General features: G+C 37.3%; 1 long non-coding RNA gene across 4 annotated transcripts in view; it reads left to right on the top strand.

Moving 5' to 3' along the window:
- The window catches only part of LOC307126121, a 30,394-nt gene that overhangs the window by 5,584 nt on the left and 4,328 nt on the right, over window positions 1–20,482 (top strand). For 2 of the 4 annotated variants that reach the window (XR_013816455.1, XR_013816456.1), the window contains exons 2-7: window positions 2,108–3,136; window positions 4,127–4,220; window positions 5,749–5,891; window positions 12,212–13,240; window positions 14,271–14,364; window positions 15,858–16,035. This is a non-coding gene — a long non-coding RNA (uncharacterized lncRNA). Of the gene's footprint in view, window positions 1–2,107; window positions 3,137–4,126; window positions 4,221–5,713; window positions 5,892–12,211; window positions 13,241–14,270; window positions 14,365–15,857; window positions 16,036–19,991; window positions 20,076–20,482 lie in introns of all 4 variants that reach the window. The other 2 variants (XR_013816457.1, XR_013816454.1) reach the window with 2 other exon arrangements.

The following is a 20,482-nucleotide window of genomic DNA, read 5'->3' as shown; positions in this document are numbered from 1 at the left end:
CTCCCGGCACACGCCCATCCTCTTGATCCGGCCTTCGTCTCTCACTCTGTGGTTGTTTCACCGCCCCAGGTGTGTGTGTTAGTCCGTGTCTTCCTCCATCTGTTTTATTGCTTCTGGTCCGTGTTTTCCTCGGCTGTGTAGCCTGTCTGTTTCACCGCCCCAGAGTGCCCAGTCTCCTGCTGAGTCTCAGGTCTCCGCCTTTGCCGTCTCGCCCCTTATTTGGTGTACCGCCCCAGGTACTTTGCCGTTGCCTTCTTTCTTTCTTTGGTGTGATCCCCACACACCGAGGTGGGGTTTGAACCCATGCCTCTAGCGCAGCCTTGTCCGCAACCAACGTGTGTTTAGCCACTAGTGCCATCGTGGCTTTCACACTGAGAGCTGCCGTTTGGGCCACTTTGTCTGATTTCACGACAGTGATTTAACTTAAGAAATATTGGGATTCGAACCCAGGTCTCCAAGATGAAAGCGCAACGCTTTAACTCCTGAGCCACTGAGTCTGTGGAGAGTTTGATGTTCTGCACAAGGTTTTATTGAGAGCTCTGCTTTAAATAATGAAAAACACTTACATTTGTGGGGTTTGAACCCAGACTTTCATGAATGACAGATGATCGACCATCCACTGAGCCACAGAGCTTGTGTGGGTTTGACTTTGGTGTTTTTTGATGTTAAGTTTTGCTGCAGCATCAATAACAATTTAACATCAGCAATAGTGGGATTTGAACACATGTCTCCAGTGCAACTTCAGCATCAAAGAACGTGTGTTTAGCCGCTTCCTCCACTGAGGCTTTCACACTGAGAGCTGGTGTTTCGGCCACTTTGTTTGATATAATGGCAACAATTTAACGTAAGCAATAGTGGGATTTGAACCCATGTCTCCAAGAGGAAAGAGTAATGCTTTAACTCCTGAGCCACTGAATCTGTGGTGTGTTTGATGTTCTGGACGGTGTTTTATTGAGAGCTTTGTTTTAAATAATGAAAGACTGAACATAACACATGTGATATTTGAACCCGTGCCCCTCCAAGATTAAAACACAAAGAGTCTGTGGTTGTTTTAAATCAGGTTTTATTGAGAGCTACGTTTTATGTAATGAAAGTTATGCAAATTGGAGGATTTGAACCTAGACTTTCAAATGTAAAGACAAACAATCATCCTGCAGCAGTTTGATTTAAAGATCATTATATTTTATGTCTAGCTACAGCATTAATTACTGCAACATTTAACAAGCTCTGAATCTGTTAACGCATGTGTGAAGGGTGTTTTGGATGTGGTTTTATTAATATAATGAGATATTGAAACAAATGTACAATCGTAATTGTACATGTATAAAACATAATTAGCTTATTCAATTAGTTTTTATTTAATTTAGATAAAGAGTCCATCACACCTGACTGGAAGGTTCTAGTAATGCTTGATTTGCTGCTTCAGGTGTTTTTGATCAGGTTGGAGCTAAACTCAGGAAAGTGTCTCATCAGGATCGGGATCACACATCACTTGTGCCATTTGGGACAGAGCCAAATAAAGTCTTTTTGCACTTACTCCTATTTTTAAATGTAAATGCAGACACACTTAATGTCCACAAGGTGGAGCTGACACACTGATCAGATCTCACTCCTGTCCTGTAATATTAATCAATAGAAACATTAGTTGTAGTTGTTATAGCAGTGAATAGTTTGTAAATTACATATAACGCATGTTGTCAACTGTCATTTTGATACAGGCTTCATACAAGTATATTTATTCAATCAAATAACCAACAAATGCACAAAGAGTGATCAATCCCTCCGACCAGCCATATGCTCTGGGACCGTTTTTGGGATTTTCCGCCTGGATTTGGCGCAACCAAATTGAAAAGCTTCCCATAACCACATACAATGGTCTAAATACACAATTTTGGTGATTATATATTTTCGGATATTACATAAAAAAGGTCATATTCCTCCATTCAGATTCATTTGAATAAATCTTGCATACATACATGCATACTCTACAGAAAGTAGAGACTCTAAGCTTTCAAATGGTACCACATATGAGGTCCTGTACAGGGTCTGCAGAGTTTAAGAGGTTATCCTGTATTAAAATGACATTTGTCTTTCTATTTCTGTGTAGATCAGTTAGGCAGACTTTCCAGCCGGTTCCCCCAAACAAACATCTGAGAGGTGAATATATTCCCTGCTCACTGTCGCCCTCCTCCATCATATGCCAGAGCTTCAGATAGAGACGTGGATTGGGAAGCGCTCAGGATCAGATGCTCCTCCAGGAGGCGGTGAATCTTCTGATCTCCTGAATCTCCGGCTATGATCATCAGCAACAAGAGGATCTCCAAGAGCCACCTCAACACATTAGCATTGTGTTATGATAATATAGTCATACATGTCATTTAACAGTCAGTTTCATGTCCAACCATTTACATAAACAAATTTACAACTACTTTTCCCCCAACTAAAAGTGTTTTGGAAGATCTTTAGTCCTGTATTTTATGTGTTTACCTCTGAGCGTGTGCTTTTGAGCTCAACACAGCACAAGTTTTCCTCTTCAGTTGAGAGATGATCTGGTTCATTCACTGAAACTCACAGATCCATGTTTCTCTGCTGTTCTGACAAACCAAGACATTTGTTGTAAACTGCATTACATTTAAATCTAACTATTTGAACTCTCACCTTCGACTGGCCACCTGGTTTGTCGACTCGTTTGACGTTGAAACACTTGTTGACCACAAGAGGGAGCCTTTGGTAATTTGGCGTATGCGCATTTAATGCAAGAAATAGGGACTTTTGCTTGAGTATGAGTATGTTAAAGTATGTATGACCTTTTTTAAACATAGTCACTGACCAAATTTGAAACATCTTTGAAAATGCAGGCATAATAATTCTAATATGATTTGTGGTAGAAACGGAAGTGCTGTTTTTCATCCGCTCCACTAGGCGGCGCAAGCGGCTTCAGCTTCAGGTGCTTGGCGACATGAAGTTTGTTTTGTTGCAACAACACGTGTAGTAAACCGTTTTAAATACATATCCTGAGGATGACAGCTTTATGACAGTATTTGAATATCAATAACCAGCACATATTCAAGCCATCAACGAATAAAACCGACAAACGCTTCGATAAAACGCCGGAATCGAGTGACGCGACTCACCTGTAAGTGTCCATGTTCAGTGTCTCTTGCATTATCCTTATTAAGTCCTTATTCCTTGCGCTTTATGTTTAATTTTAGATAAGTAATTAAGTATTGATACGACATTCTGTTTTGTGATTTATTATAGCAGGCCACTGTGTGTTTATTCAATGTTATGTCAAATGTAATGTGTTGTTGTTGTTAATGCGTTTCCATGCGAACACTAAAACACAAACATGGACTAAAGCCAGATTTCCAGAGAATCCCGATGGTGTTTTTAACCTAAAAGCTTATTTAAAAGGCTGTTTGCTGAATGACAGCTGCTGACATTTTTTGATCACAGACTTTGTTTAGTTGCTGAACTCACTGACAGCTTTAGAAGAACCAATGAATTGTTGCTTTACCTTTATAAGTTTTCAAATAATCCTCTTCTGATGTTCGTATGGTGAAATAGATCTGTGCTGTTCCTGCTGTGTCATGGTTTTGTAGAGTTGTTGTGTGCAAAATATTTAATTGGCAGTATTTAACAATAACATACATGTCATTTTTTTTTTATTTGTGACCCTGGACCACAAAAGCAGTCATAAGGGTCAATATTTTAAAATTGAGATGAAAGATCAATAAATAAGCTTTAAATTGATTCATGGTTTATAAGGATATGACAATATTTGAAAATCTGGAATCTGATGGTGCAATATAATCCAAATGTTTATATATATAATATATATATATAATAGCATTTTATATTACTGCTACTAATGTTTGATATATTTATGGTAGGAAATGTACTAAATATCTTCATGGAACATGATCTTTACTTAATATCCCAATGATTTTTGGCACAAAAGAAAACTTGATAATTTTTACCCAAACTATGTATTGTTGGGTATTGCCACAAATATACCTGTGCGACTTATGGGTCACATTTATTAACTTTTATGAAGACTAACGTCATATCTAAATTGTAAACATCAGAATAATGAAGTAATCCCTGTATTTATGTTCCCCTACAGGAGACGGGATGTGTTTGGAGCGGACAGTCGTCAGAAGCAGAGCTGTGGGACGTGTGGATGTCGACTGTAATGATGGACTTCTGCTCATGGACAGGTAATGTATATCATGTGTGTTGTTTGGCGCTAAATGTGTAGGTTACCATCATTTTGTTTTTGGAGGGTCACCCCCTTTAAAAAGCAAATGATGGGAACCTAAACGGGAGGGGTAGGGACGGCGGGTCCAATTTTTTATACAGATAAATTTGTTTTCATTGTTTAAAGTAGCATAACCCCTGCTGGACATGGTGGTGGGGTTCGGGGGGGGGGGACCCGAATCATCCCCGTCCCTTCACACACACAGCATTCACCCGTATCGCAGAGATCTGGCTGGGATCGAACCAGCAACCTCTGAAACCGTGAGGCAGCGCTCTTACCTGTGAGCCACAGATCTCTTACTGAGACATGTGAAGGAACTTATATTTGACTTTTCACATGGAGGATTTTTACAATAAAGGGTTCTGAGGTGGGGTTTGAACCCGTGCCTCTATCAGAGCCTCATCCGCAGAGAACGTGTGTTTAGCCGCTGCACTACTGAGGCTTTCACACTGAGAGCTGGTGTTTTGGTCACTTTGTTTGATATCATGGCAACAATTTAACTTACGCAATAGTGGGGTTTGAACCCGTGTCTCCATCACCACCTCTGCATCAAAGAACATGTGTTTAGCCGCTGCACCACTGAGGCTTTCACACTGAGAGATGGTTTTTTGGCCACTTTGTTTAATTTCATGGCAACAATGTAAGCAATAGTGGGATTTGAACCCATGTCAGCACAACCTCATCCACACAGACCGTGTGTTTAGCCGCTGCACCACTGAGGCTTTCACACTGAGTAATAATGTTTTGGTCACTTTGTTTGATATAATGGCAACAATTGAATGTAACCACAGAGATTGTGTTGAACTCAGTTTGTAATTATATTTCACTTTTATTATCTATTTATACTGAGATATTCTTGATGGAAAATCAGATTGATTTTAGTGTGAAAACTATTTACACTTTCTTTATTCAGTCCTGTCTTCTGTTCAAACAATATATTTGCTAATAAATCATTAGAGTTAATCGAGCTGTGAACTCTGCCATGATTTGAGAATTACACCAGAACAAACTAAGACCAAAGATTTTAAATGTGTTTTTTCCTCCTGTGGTGATTTATGTGAATTACACCACAGCAAATCAAGTCTAATGAACTTCACTTAAATGAACTACACTTCTGCAAGAGGGTGAGAGCAGGAGAATAAACTCATAACAAAAGAGTTTCTCCCTCCTGTGGTGATTTGAGGGAATTGCACCGCTGCAAATCGAGTCTAATGAAATTAAATGGGATTTTTCTTCTGTCCTCTGTTCTTTTGCAAAAAATACATTTATACACTAAAGCCCAGACTTTCTCATTTAAAGGCAAATAATTATTTCTGCGCCACAGAGCTTGTATCTAATGTATTCGTGACTGAGGTTTTGTGAAAGATGGCCACTGCATCTGTGGGATTTAAACATGTTTCTGTCGCTGCTTCATGATTCACAGTCTTAAATGTGATCTCTGCACTCTAATAGGAAAGTAAAGGTCAGTTTCCCCTCCGGTCCTCTAGGCGGCAGAAGCGGGTTTGACCTTCAGTCTGACTCTTCGGCTGATTGACCACATGATGACAGTCACAACAACACCTGCAGATCCTGCAGATGAGATGATGACAGCTCTTAATGGCACTTCAACACACATATTCCAGCTCAACCTGTGAGTAACTTTCAGCATAAAGTCGATTTCTCTTGTGTAATGACACTCTATCAAATCAATCAGTAGTTGTAGCGTCACCTGTCCAGTCTCTGAATGAATCGCCTCTGATGTTCTCAGTGTAAAGTGTAATAAGAAGGACTCGCTGATGTTGATGTGAAGCTCTGATGTTCTCCTTCAGGCTTTTCTACTTCCTGTTATGAGAGGAAAACAGACTTTAAATACACATTTCATAACAATCATGAAGAGCAGTGACTAGACACTTTGTGTATCATTTCTGTGATGTTGTTCTGGTGTTTTGTAGATCTTTGAATGAGGAGTTTTTAGTTGTATTCAGTGTTTTCATCATTTTGAGGCTGTAAGACGGTCATTGAATTAATAGCAGCATCAGAACTAAAACCTGGCGACTGATAACAGATTTAATTAAACACCATTTTCTTTCTAGATATACAGTGTGATTTTAACCATCAAGTGAAATTCAAACTGGTCGCTCAGACGCTTTTATTGATATAAAAAAAAATCTCAGATTTCAAATTACGTCCATTTTATTACGAAATTCAAAACCATAAATATACCGTTTTGGCGCTGTGGCGCAGCTCAAGAGAAGCGGGAGCGCGCACCGCCCAGCTCACGTGAACTCACCCGCTTTAATACCAGTTACAGCGCGAAATAAACATAAATGAGCATCTGAAAGTGTTAAAAGATACAGTACAACTTACCGAAATCTGTATCATGTCACATAGAATCGCTCAGTGTTTCAACCGCGGAAAGAGTAACCGCGTTTCAACCGCGTCAGTAAAACAGCCGGTGAACGATGTCATGTAACGTCACATTTACCTCAGAAAAAACACATCCAGTGTCCATAAACTCGTTAGTCAGCGAGAAAAAATAACTCTAGAGAGCATTTTACAAAATATATGCACCATATTACGTTATAATTTTTAATGTTCTTCAATATTTAATGCATGTATGTATGAATAAATCTGGCAAGTTTTTATGACAGCCACCATTCAAATGTTTATATATTTTTTAAACGAATTGGAGTAGAAATATTATTTATGTAATTTTAAAGTTAATATTATAACAAAAATAATCGTCCACCCCAGGGTATCTGCAGGTTTCACAAAGTCAAATTTAAGACTTTTTAAGACCTTTTTAAGACCATTATGAATTAAATTTAAGACCTATATAACGCAATAAAAAAAACTTACAATAGGAAATACAGAATCACAAAATGACTTGCAAATTAATTTATTCAAATTGAACAAAGTATTAGTAATCTTGCACTTCCTCATAGCTCAATCCCACCAGGATTAATATTCAAACACACTACAGGTCAAAAGTTTGAGAGCGGTAATATTTTTTAAATGTTTTTACAGAAGTCTCTTCTGCTCACCAATGCTGCATTTATGTTATTAAAAATACAAAAAAGCTGTAATATTGTGACAGTTCTGTTGTGATCTGTTTTCTATGTGAATATATAGTAAAGTGTAATTTATTCCAGTGATCAAAGCTGAATTTATCATCATTACTCCAGTCTGCAGTGTCACATGAACCTTCACTAATCATTCTCATATGAGGATCTGATGATCAACACACATTTATGATTATCAGTGTTGAAAACAGTTGTGTAAAACGTGTTTGTTTTTTTGTTTTTAGGATTCTTTGATGAATATAAAGTTCTAAAGAACAGTATTTATCTGAAATAGAAATAAAAAAAAAAGATTTTTGAAGGATTATGTGACTCTAAAGTCTGGAGTAATGATGCTGAAAATTCAGCTTTGAATCACAGAAATAAATTGCATTTTAAAATATATTCAAATATAAAAAAAGTAATTTTAAATTGTAAAAACAATCACAATAGTGTTTTTGATGTATGTTGGATCAAATAAATGTAGCCTTGGTGAGCAGAAGAGACGTCTTTAAAAACATTTGACTTTTGACTGGTTGTGTGTGTGTGTGTGTGTGTGTGTGTGTGTGTGTGTGTGTGTGTGTGTGTGTGTGTGTGTGTGTGTGTGTGTGTGTGTGTGTGTGTGTGTGTGTGTGTGTGTGTGTGTGTATAAATATAAATATACAAATTAAATATACAGATACAAACAGTGCTTTAGTTTAGGGAGGCTACTGTTTGTTTTTCCTCGTTGTTGTTGTTTGATTAATATTAACGACACAGACAGGAGCGCGTAAAGGCTAGGCTATATTGGGTTGCTTTCACTTTAAGACCTACAGAAATGCGCCTAGAAATTTGGTTTTATAAGAAACATAAGAATAAGAAACTTTTATTTGGTCATTATGCGAGATCGCAGGTGAGAAAGATTCGCCTTCGCTTTCACAATCGCGTGAACTGGAAGAACTGAAGCTGAAGAATAAAATCTGTTTGATGTGTCTGTGGTACAATCCGAAAGAGCCTCGCGCCAATAACACGAAAGCTGATTGGCTGCAATATAAGATGCATGTTGGTCTCATTTGTAGTTATAATACAGCAAACTATAGTTGGACTAGCGAAAGAACGAACTACAACACACACACACACACACACACTAAAGAGCTGCATGAGCATTTCAATGAGCAAGAGGTTGCGTTACATGGACGTAGGAAAATTAAGACCCGTTTAAAATTATTTAAGACCTAGAACTCAATACTTCAGCGAATTTAAGACTTTTTAAGATCCCGCGGGTACCCTGCCACCCCTAGTTTACCTGGATGTCCTTGATGTTAAGTTTTAGGTTGATATAACTATATATTACCACGTCAAGCAAAGAGTTTTTGGTATTTAAATATTGGCATTAAGTTATTTGTTTGTTTACATTGATGTTAGAATTATATTGTCAGATTTGTGACATTAATTTTTGCTAAAACACTGCTGGTCACTTTCAGAAGTTGTAGCGATGCTTTCTTTTCCCAGAAAGAATGTGAAACACATAAATGGTATCATTCTCAGTTTTTAAATATTATAAAAAATATATAATTTAAACACATTTTACACACTTGACGCAATATCATTTCGCATATCGAATATTTGTGTCAATACCCAGCCTTAATATTTGTGTATATTAGGGCTGGGTATTGACACAAATTTCACAATTCGATTCGATTTTGATTCTTAGGGCTGTGCAATATTGAAGAAAAATGCGATATGCAATACCTTGTTAAATAATGCGATATTCGACATGCGATATGATATTACGTCAAGTGTGCAAAATTTGTTTAAATTATATATTTTTTTTAATATTTAAAAATGTGCTGTATTGCAAAGATTTAAAAACATTGTAGTTTGTATGATTAATGAACCACCAGTTTATCCAGCTCTACTGGTGTATATCATTGTGTCAGTTCATTTAATTTTAAAATAAATTGATTTACTTTTTAAAATATTTTCAACCTCTTTTAATTATTAATAATATTTAAATTAGTTTTTAGACACTTTTAAAAACAAATGTTATTGAATAATTTTAAATTTAATGTTAAATAATAGGATTTAACATTATCATTTTTTTTCTTTTTAAATGTGTGCCTGTGGGTTTACCTTAAAGGAAACAAAATAACTCTGATTATTGTGAGCCGGCAGTGGTCCAGTGGGCAGAGCTTGTGGTGTGAGAATCAAGCCTGACGCAGGAGACCTGGGTTCAAATCCCACCCCTGCTACAGAGATTTTGTGTGCGTATTTTTTTGGGGTGGTTTTTTACACTTTTTTTTTTTTTTTAAATATTTATTCACAAAAAAATTTTTTTTTACAAAAAAAAAATTTTTTTTAGAATACATTTTTCACAAATATTTTTTTCCCCCCTCTTTGCTGCACTCCTCCCTTCCTTCCTTTCTCTCTCTCTCTCTCTCTCTCTCTCTCTCTCTCTCTCTCTCTCTCTCTCTCTCTCTCTCTCAGACCCGCCTCTCTTTCCTCCCGGCACACGCCCATCCTCTTGATCCGGCCTTCGTCTCTCACTCTGTGGTTGTTTCACCGCCCCAGGTGTGTGTGTTAGTCCGTGTTTTCCTCCATCTGTTTTATTGCTTCTGGTCCGTGTTTTCCTCGGCTGTGTAGCCTGTCTGTTTCACCGCCCCAGAGTGCCCAGTCTCCTGCTGAGTCTCAGGTCTCCGCCTTTGCCGTCCGCCTCTTATTTGGTGTACCGCCCCAGGTACTTTGCCGTTGCCTTCTTTCTTTCTTTGGTGTGATCCCCACACACCGAGGTGGGGTTTGAACCCATGCCTCTAGCGCAGCCTTGTCCGCAACCAACGTGTGTTTAGCCACTAGTGCCATCGTGGCTTTCACACTGAGAGCTGCCGTTTGGGCCACTTTGTCTGATTTCACGACAGCGATTTAACTTAAGAAATATTGGGATTCGAACCCAGGTCTCCAAGATGAAAGCGCAACGCTTTAACTCCTGAGCCACTGAGTCTGTGGAGAGTTTGATGTTCTGCACAAGGTTTTATTGAGAGCTCTGCTTTAAATAATGAAAAACACTTACATTTGTGGGGTTTGAACCCAGACTTTCATGAATGACAGATGATCGACCATCCACTGAGCCACAGAGATTGTGTGGGTTTGACTTTGGTGGTGTTTTTTGATGTTAAGTTTTGCTGCAGCATCAATAACAATTAAACATCAGCAATAGTGGGATTTGAACACATGTCTCCAGTGCAACTTCAGCATCAAAGAACGTGTGTTTAGCCGCTTCCTCCACTGAGGCTTTCACACTGAGAGCTGGTGTTTCGGCCACTTTGTTTGATATAATGGCAACAATTTAACGTAAGCAATAGTGGGATTTGAACCCATGTCTCCAAGAGGAAAGAGTAATGCTTTAACTCCTGAGCCACTGAATCTGTGGTGTGTTTGATGTTCTGGACGGTGTTTTATTGAGAGCTTTGTTTTAAATAATGAAAGACTGAACATAACACATGTGATATTTGAACCCGTGCCCCTCGAAGATTAAAACACAAAGAGTCTGTGGTTGTTTTAAATCAGGTTTTATTGAGAGCTACGTTTTATTTAATGTAATGTTATGTAAAATTATGCAAATTGGAGGATTTGAACCTAGGCTTTCAAATGTAAAGACAAACAATCATCCTCCAGCAGTTTGATTTAAGGATCATTATATTTTATGTCTAGCTACAGCATTAATTACTGCAACATTTAACAAGCTCTGAATCTATTAACGCATGTGTGAAGGGGGTTTTGGATGTGGTTTTATTAATATAATGAGATATTGAAACAAATGTACAATCGTGATTGTACATGTATAAAACATAATTTGCTTATTCAATTAGTTTTTATTTAATTTAGATAAAGAGTCCATCACACCTGACTGGAAGGTTCTAGTAATGCTTGATTTGCTGCTTCAGGTGTTTTTGATCAGGTTGGAGCTAAACTCAGGAAAGTGTCTCATCAGGATCGGGATCACACATCACTTGTGCCATTTGGGACAGGGCCAAATAAAGTCTTTTTGCACTTACTGCTATTTTTAAATGTAAATGCAGACACACTTAATGTCCACAAGGTGGAGCTGACACACTGATCAGATCTCACTCCTGTCCTGTAATATTAATCAATAGAAACATTAGTTGTAGTTGTTATAGCAGTGAATAGTTTGTAAATTACATATAATACATGTTGTCAACTGTCATTTTGATACAGGCTTCATACAAGTATATTTATTCAATCAAATAACCAACAAATGCACAAAGAGTGATCAATCCCTCCGACCAGCCATATGCTCTGGGACCGTTTTTGGGATTTTCCGCCTGGATTTGGCCCAACCATATTGAAAAGCTTCCCATAACCACATACAATGGTCTAAATACACAATTTTGGTGATTTTTTTTTTCTTTAAAAAGGTCATATTCCTCCATTCAGATTCATTTGAATAAATCTTGCATACATGATCCAGACAAAAATCTTTTTTTAAATCTAGTGGAAACAGCTAGAAACACACTTTCAAAAATGTATAACCAAAAAAATCAAAAAGCGCCCGTTTTTTGGGGGGGTTATTACAGCTCAGACAACATATACTTACATGTTTATCACTTTTAGCAGTGTTTTATGTAACTTCAAATGGTTTCCTTTAAAATGACACCAAAATGTTGTATTTAGAGACCCCTGTATGTGGGTATAGGAAGCTTTTCAATTTGGGTGGGCCAAATCCAGGTCGGAAATGGTACCAGAGTAATTTAGTGTGAATAGGTTACTTTGTGTAAAACAAATGCCAAAGTGATCTCCAGAAAGTAGAGACTCTAAGCTTTCAAATGGTACCACATATGAGGTCCTGTACAGGGTCTGCAGAGTTTAAGAGGTTATCCTGTATTAAAATGACATTTGTCTTTCTATTTCTGTGTAGATCAGTTAGGCAGACTTTCCAGCCGGTTCCCCCAAACAAACATCTGAGAGGTGAATATATTCCCTGCTCACTGTCGCCCTCCTCCATCATATGCCAGAGCTTCAGATAGAGACGTGGATTGGGAAGCGCTCAGGATCAGATGCTCCTCCAGGAGGCGGTGAATCTTCTGATCTCCTGAATCTCCTGCTATGATCATCAGCAACAAGAGGATCTCCAAGAGCCACCTCAACACATTAGCATTGTGTTATGATAATATAGTCATATATGTCATTTAACAGTCAGTTTCATGTCCAACCATTTACATAAACAAATTTACAACTACTTTTCCCCCAACTAAAAGTGTTTTGGAAGATCTTTAGTCCTGTATTTTATGTGTTTACCTCTGAGCGTGTGCTTTTGAGCTCAACACAGCACAAGTTTTCCTCTTCAGTTGAGAGATGATCTGGTTCATTCACTAAAACTCACAGATCCATGTTTCTCTGCTGGTCTGACAAACCGAGACATTTGTTGTAAACTGCATTACATTTAAATCTAACTATTTAAACTCTCACCTTCGACTGGCCTCCTGGTTTGTCGACTCGTTTGACGTTGAAACACTTGTTGACCACAAGAGGGAGCCTTTGGTAATTTGGCGTATGCGCATTTAATGCAAGAAATAGGGACTTTTGCTTGAGTATGAGTATGTTAAAGTATGTATGACCTTTTTTAAACATAGTCACTGACCAAATTTGAAACATCTTTGAAACTGCAGGCATTATAAATCTAATATGATTTGTGGTAGAAACGGAAGTGCTGTTTTTCATCCGCTCCACTAGGCGGCGCAAGCGGCTTCAGCTTCGGGTGCTTGACGACATGAAGTTTGTTTTGTTGCAACAACACGTGTAGTAAACCGTTTTAAATACATATCCTGAGGATGACAGCTTTATGACAGTATTTGAATATCAATAACCAGCACATATTCAAGCCATCAACGAATAAAACCGACAAACGCTTCGATAAAACGCCGGAATCGAGTGACGCGACTCACCTGTAAGTGTCCATGTTCAGTGTCTCTTGCATTATCCTTATTAAGTCCTTATTCTTTGCGCTTTATGTTTAATTTTAGATAAGTAATTAAGTATTGATACGACATTCTGTTTTGTGATTTATTATAGCAGGCCACTGTGTGTTTATTCAATGTTATGTCAAATGTAATGTGTTGTTGTTGTTAATGCGTTTCCATGCGAACACTAAAACACAAACATGGACTAAAGCCAGATTTCCAGAGAATCCCGATGGTGTTTTTAACCTAAAAGCTTATTTAAAAGGCTGTTTGCTGAATGACAGCTGCTGACATTTTTTGATCACAGACTTTGTTTAGTTGCTGAACTCACTGACAGCTTTAGAAGAACCAATGAATTGTTGCTTTACCTTTATAAGTTTTCAAATAATCCTCTTCTGATGTTCGTATGGTGAAATAGATCTGTGCTGTTCCTGCTGTGTCATGGTTTTGTAGAGTTGTTGTGTGCAAAATATTTCATTGGCAGTATTTAACAATAACATACATGTCATTTTTTTTTATTTGTGACCCTGGACCACAAAAGCAGTCATAAGGGTCAATATTTTAAAATTGAGATGAAAGATCAATAAATAAGCTTTAAATTGATTCATGGTTTATAAGGATATGACAATATTTGAAAATCTGGAATCTGATGGTGCAATATAATCCAAATGTTTATATATATATATATATATATATATATATATATATATATATATATATATATATATAATAGCATTTTATATTACTGCTACTAATGTTTGATATATTTATGGTAGGAAATGTACTAAATATCTTCATGGAACATGATCTTTATTCTTTACGTAATATCCCAATGATTTTTGGCACAAAAGAAAACTTGATAATTTTTTACCCAAACTATGTATTGTTGGGTATTGCCACAAATATACCTGTGCGACTTATGGGTCACATTTATTAACTTTTATGAAGACTAACGTCATATCTAAATTGTAAACATCAGAATAATGAAGTAATCCCTGTATTTATGTTCCCCTACAGGAGACGGGATGTGTTTGGAGCGGACAGTCGTCAGAAGCAGAGCTGTGGGACGTGTGGACGTCGACTGTAATGATGGACTTCTGCTCATGGACAGGTAATGTATATCATGTGTGTTGTTTGGCGCTAAATGTGTAGGTTACCATCATTTTGTTTTTGGAGGGTCACCCCCTTTAAAAAGCAAATGATGGGAACCTAAACGGGTGGGGTAGGGACGGCGGGTCCAATTTTTTATACAGATAAATTTTTCATCATTGTTTAAAGTAGCATAACCCCTGCTGGACATGGTGGTGGGGTTCGGGGGGGGGACCCGAATCATCCCCGTCCCTTCACACACACAGCATTCACCCGTATCGCAGAGATCTGGCTGGGATCGAACCAGCAACCTCTGAAACCGTGAGGCAGCGCTCTTACCTGTGAGCCACAGATCTCTTACTGAGACATGTGAAGGAACTTATATTTGACTTTTCACATGGAGGATTTTTACAATAAAGGGTTCTGAGGTGGGGTTTGAACCCGTGCCTCTATCAGAGCCTCATCCGCAGAGAACGTGTGTTTAGCCGCTGCACTACTGAGGCTTTCACACTGAGAGCTGGTGTTTTGGTCACTTTGTTTGATATCATGGCAACAATTTAACTTACGCAATAGTGGGGTTTGAACCCGTGTCTCCATCACCACCTCTGCATCAAAGAACATGTGTTTAGCCGCTGCACCACTGAGGCTTTCACACTGAGAGATGGTTTTTTGGCCACTTTGTTTAATTTCATGGCAACAATGTAAGCAATAGTGGGATTTGAACCCATGTCAGCACAACCTCATCCACACAGACCGTGTGTTTAGCCGCTGCACCACTGAGGCTTTCACACTGAGTAATAATGTTTTGGTCACTTTGTTTGATATAATGGCAACAATTGAATGTAACCACAGAGATTGTGTTGAACTCAGTTTGTAATTATATTTCACTTTTATTATCTATTTATACTGAGATATTCTTGATGGAAAATCAGATTGATTTTAGTGTGAAAACTATTTACACCTTCTTTATTCGGTCCTGTCTTCTGTTCAAACAATATATTTGCTAATAAATCATTAGAGTTAATCGAGCTGTGAACTCTGCCATGATTTGAGAATTACACCAGAACAAACTAAGACCAAAGATTTTAAATGTGTTTTTTCCTCCTGTGGTGATTTATGTGAATTACACCACAGCAAATCAAGTCTAATGAACTTCACTTAAATGAACTACACTTCTGCAAGAGGGTGAGAGCAGGAGAATAAACTCATAACATAAAAGAGTTTCTCCCTCCTGTGGTGATTTGTGTGAATTACACCACTGCAAATCGAGTCTAATGAAATTAAATGGGATTTTTCTTCTGTCCTCTGTTCTTTTGCAAAAAATACATTTATACACTAAAGCCCAGACTTTCTCATTTAAAGGCAAATAATTATTTCTGCGCCACAGAGCTTGTATCTAATGTATTCGTGACTGAGGTTTTGTGAAAGATGGCCACTGCATCTGTGGGATTTAAACATGTTTCTGTCGCTGCTTCATGATTCACAGTCTTAAATGTGATCTCTCCACTCTAATAGGAAAGTAAAGGTCAGTTTCCCCTCCGGTCCTCTAGGCGGCAGAAGCGGGTTTGACCTTCAGTCTGACTCTTCGGCTGATTGACCACATGATGACAGTCACAACAACACCTGCAGATCCTGCAGATGAGATGATGACAGCTCTTAATGGCACTTCAACACACATATTCCAGCTCAACCTGTGAGTAACTTTCAGCATTAAGTCGATTTCTCTTGTGTAATGACACTCTATCAAATCAATCAGTAGTTGTAGCGTCACCTGTCCAGTCTCTGAATGAATCGCCTCTGATGTTCTCAGTGTAAAGTGTAATAAGAAGGACTCGCTGATGTTGATGTGAAGCTCTGATGTTCTCCTTCAGGCTTTTCTACTTCCTGTTATGAGAGGAAAACAGACTTTAAATACACATTTCATAACAAGTATGAAGAGCAGTGACTAGACACTTTGTGTATCATTTCTGTGATGTTGTTCTGGTGTTTTGTAGATCTTTGAATGAGGAGTTTTTAGTTGTATTCAGTGTTTTCATCATTTTGAGGCTGTAAGACGGTCATTGAATTAATAGCAGCATCAGAACTAAAACCTGGCGACTGATAACAGATTTCATTAAACGCATTTTCTTTCTAGATATACAGTGTGATTTTAACCATCAAGTGAAATTCAAACTGGTCGCTCAGACGCTTTTATTGATATAAAACAAAATCTCAGATTTCAAATTACGTCCATTTTATTACGAAATTCAAAAACATAAATATACCGTTTTGGCGCTGTTGCGCAGCTCAAGAGAAGCGGGAGCGCGCACCGCCCAGCTCACGTGAACTCACCCGCTTTAATACCAGTTACAGCGCGAAATAAACATAAATGAGCATCTGAAAGTGTTAAAAGATACAGTACAACTTACCGAAATCTGTATCATGTCACATAGAATCGCTCAGTGTTTCAACTGCGTCAGTAAAACAGCCGGTGAACGATGTCATGTAACGTCACATTTACCTCAGAAAAAACACATCCAGTGTCCATAAACTCGTTAGTCAGCGAGAAAAAATAACTCTAGGAGAATTTTACTAAATATATGCACCATATTACGTTATAATTTTTAATGTTCTTTAATATTTAATGCATGTATGAATATATCTGACACATTTTTATGACAGACACCATTCAAATGTTTATATATTTTTTAAACGAATTGGAGTAGAAAATAATTTATGTAATTTTAAAGTTAATATTATAACAAAAATAATCGTCCACCCCAGGGGATCTGCAGGTTTCACCAAGTCAAATTTAAGACTTTTTAAGACCATTATGAATTAAATTTAAGACCTATATAACGCAATAAAGAAAACTTACAATAGGAAATACAGAATCACAAAATGACTTTTTTGCAAAGCAAATTCATCTATTAAGATTGAACAAAGTATTAGTAAACTTGCACTTCCCCATAGCTCAATCCCACCAGGATTAATATTCAAACACTACAGGTCAAAAGTTTGAGAGCGGTAAGATTTTTTAAATGTTTTTACAGAAGTCTCTTCTGCTCACCAATGCTGCATTTATGTTATTAAAAATACAAAAAAGCTGTAATATTGTGACAGTTCTGTTGTGATCTGTTTTCTATGTGAATATATAGTAAAGTGTAATTTATTCCGGTGATCAAAGCTGAATTTATCATCATTACTCCAGTCTTCAGTGTCACATGACCCTTCACTAATCTTTCTCATTTGAGGATCTGATGATCAACACACATTTATGATTATCAGTGTTGAAAACAGTTGTGTAAAACGTGTTTTTTTTAGGATTCTTTGATGAATATAAAGTTCTAAAGAACAGCATTTATCTGAAATAGAAATAAAAAAAAAGATTTTTGAAGGATTATGTGACTCTAAAGTCTGATGCTGAAAATTCAGCTTTGAATCACAGAAATAAATTGCATTTTAAAATATATTCAAATATAAAAAAAGTTATTTTAAATTGTAAAAACAATCACAATAGTGTTTTTGCTGTATGTTGGATCAAATAAATGTAGCCTTGGTGAGCAGAAGAGACTTCTTTAAAAACATTTGAAAAATCTTACCGTTCACAAACTTTTGACTGGTAGTTTGTGTGTGTGTGTGTGTGTGTGTGTGTGTGTGTGTGTGTGTGTGTGTATATATATATGCATGTGTTTATGTATATATGTATATATCATTTTTTGTGAGATCAAAATTACTGATTTTGTGGTGGTCATTTTCAGAAATTTGCACGTTTTTTTTATCTTTCATAATTAGGATGCCACATTTACCATATCATTATGTTAGATGCACAATAGTCACTCATGGCAATAAAACAAACAAAATGCATGAATCTTGTTTGACAATAGGACAAATAAATACAACTTAAATATACAGATACAAACAGTGCTTTAGTTTAGGGAGGCTACTGTTTGTTTTTCCCCGTTGTTGTTGTTTGATTAATATTAACGACACAGACAGGAGCGCGTAAAGGCTAGGCTATATTGGGTTGCTTTCACTTTAAGACCTACAGAAATGCGCCTAGAAATTTGGTTTTATAAGAAACATAAGAATAAGAAACTTTTATTTGGTTATTATGCGAGATCGCAGGTGAGAAAGATTCGCCTTCGCTTTCACAAGCGCGTGAACTGGAAGAACTGAAGCTGAAGAATAAAATCTGTTTGATGTGTCTGTGGTACAATCCGAAAGAGCCTCGCGCCAATAACACGAAAGCTGATTGGCTGCAATATAAGATGCATGTTGGTCTCATTTGTAGTTATAATACAGCAAACTATAGTTGGACTAGTGAAAGAGGGAACTACAACACACACACACACACACACACACTAAAGAGCTGCATGAGCATTTCAATGAGCAAGAGGTAGCGTTACATGGACGTAGGAAAATTAAGACCCGTTTAAAATGATTTAAGACCTAGAACTCAATACTTCAGCGAATTTAAGACTTAAGATCCCGCGGGTACCCTGCCACCCCTAGTTTACCTGGATGTCCTTGATGTTAAGTTTTAGGTTGATATAACTATATGTTACCACGTCAAGCAAAGAGTTTTTGGTATTTAAATATTGGCATTAAGTTATTTGTTTGTTTACATTGATGTTAGAATTATATTGTCAGATTTGTGACATTCATTTTTGCTAAAACACTGCTGGTCACTTTCAGAAGTTGTAGCGACGCTTTCTTTTCCCAGAAAGAATGTGAAACACATAAATGGTATCATTCTCAGTTTTTAAATATTATAAAAAATATATAATATAAACACATTTTACACACTTGACGCAATATCATATCACATATCGAATATTTGTGTCAAAACCCAGCCTTAATATTTGTGTATATTAGGGCTGGGTATTGACACAAATTTCACAATTCGATTCGATTTTGATTCTTAGGGCTGTGCAATATTGAAGAAAAATGCGATATGCAATACCTTTGTAAATAATGCGATATTCGACATGCGATATGATATTACGTCAAGTGTGCAAAATTTGTTTAAATGATATATTTTTTTAAATATTTAAAAATTTGCTGTATTGCAAAGATTTAAAAACATTGTAGTTTGTATGATTAATGAACCACCAGTTTATCCAGCTCTACTGGTGTATATCATTGTGTCAGTTCATTTAATTTTAAAATAAATTGATTTACTTTTTAAAATATTTTCAACCTCTTTTAATTATTAATAATATTTAAATTAGTTTTTAGACACTTTTAAAAACAAATTTTATTGAATAATTGTTAATTTAATGTTAAATAATAGGATTTAACATTATAACTTTTTTTTTTTTTTTTTAAATGTGTGCCTGTGGGTTTACCTTAAAGGAAACAAAATAACTCTCATTATTGTGAGCCGGCAGTGGTCCAGTGGGCAGAGCTTGTGGTGTGAGAATCAAGCCTGACGCAGGAGACCTGGGTTCAAATCCCACCCCTGCTGCAGAGATTTTGTGTGCGTATTTTTTTGGGGTGGTTTTTTACACTTTTTTTATTTTTTTTTACATTTATTCAAAAAAAAAAAAATTTACAAAAAAAAAAATTTTTTTTTTGATAAATTTAACATTTTTCACAAATATTTTTTTTCCCCCCTCTTTGCTGCACTCCTCCCTTCCTTCCTTTCTCTCTCTCTCTCTCTCTCAGGCCCGCCTCTCTTTCCTCCTGGCACACGCCCATCCTCTTGATCCGGCCTTCGTCTCTCACTCTGTGGTTGTTTCACCGCCCCAGGTGTGTGTGTTAGTCCGTGTTTTCCTCCATCTGTTTTATTGTTTCTGGTCCGTGTTTTCCTCGGCTGTGTAGCCTGTCTGTTTCACCGCCCCAGAGTGCCCAGTCTCCTGCTGAGTCTCAGGTCTCCGCCTTTGCCGTCCGCCCCTTATTTGGTGTACCGCCCCAGGTACTTTGCCGTTGCCTTCTTTCTTTCTTTCTTTCTTTGGTGTGATCCCCACACACCGAGGTGGGGTTTGAACCCATGCCTCTAGCGCAGCCTTGTCCGCAACCAACGTGTGTTTAGCCACTAGTGCCATCGTGGCTTTCACACTGAGAGCTGCCGTTTGGGCCACTTTGTCTGATTTCACGACAGCGATTTAACTTAAGAAATATTGGGATTCGAACCCAGGTCTCCAAGATGAAAGCGC

This window comes from Gobio gobio (genome assembly GCF_949357685.1).
Source record: "Gobio gobio genome assembly, chromosome: 5".
Taxonomy (NCBI): Eukaryota; Metazoa; Chordata; class Actinopteri; order Cypriniformes; family Gobionidae; genus Gobio; species Gobio gobio.
Note: the sequence above shows the minus strand (reverse complement) of the source record. Positions and strands in the feature narration are given on the sequence as shown.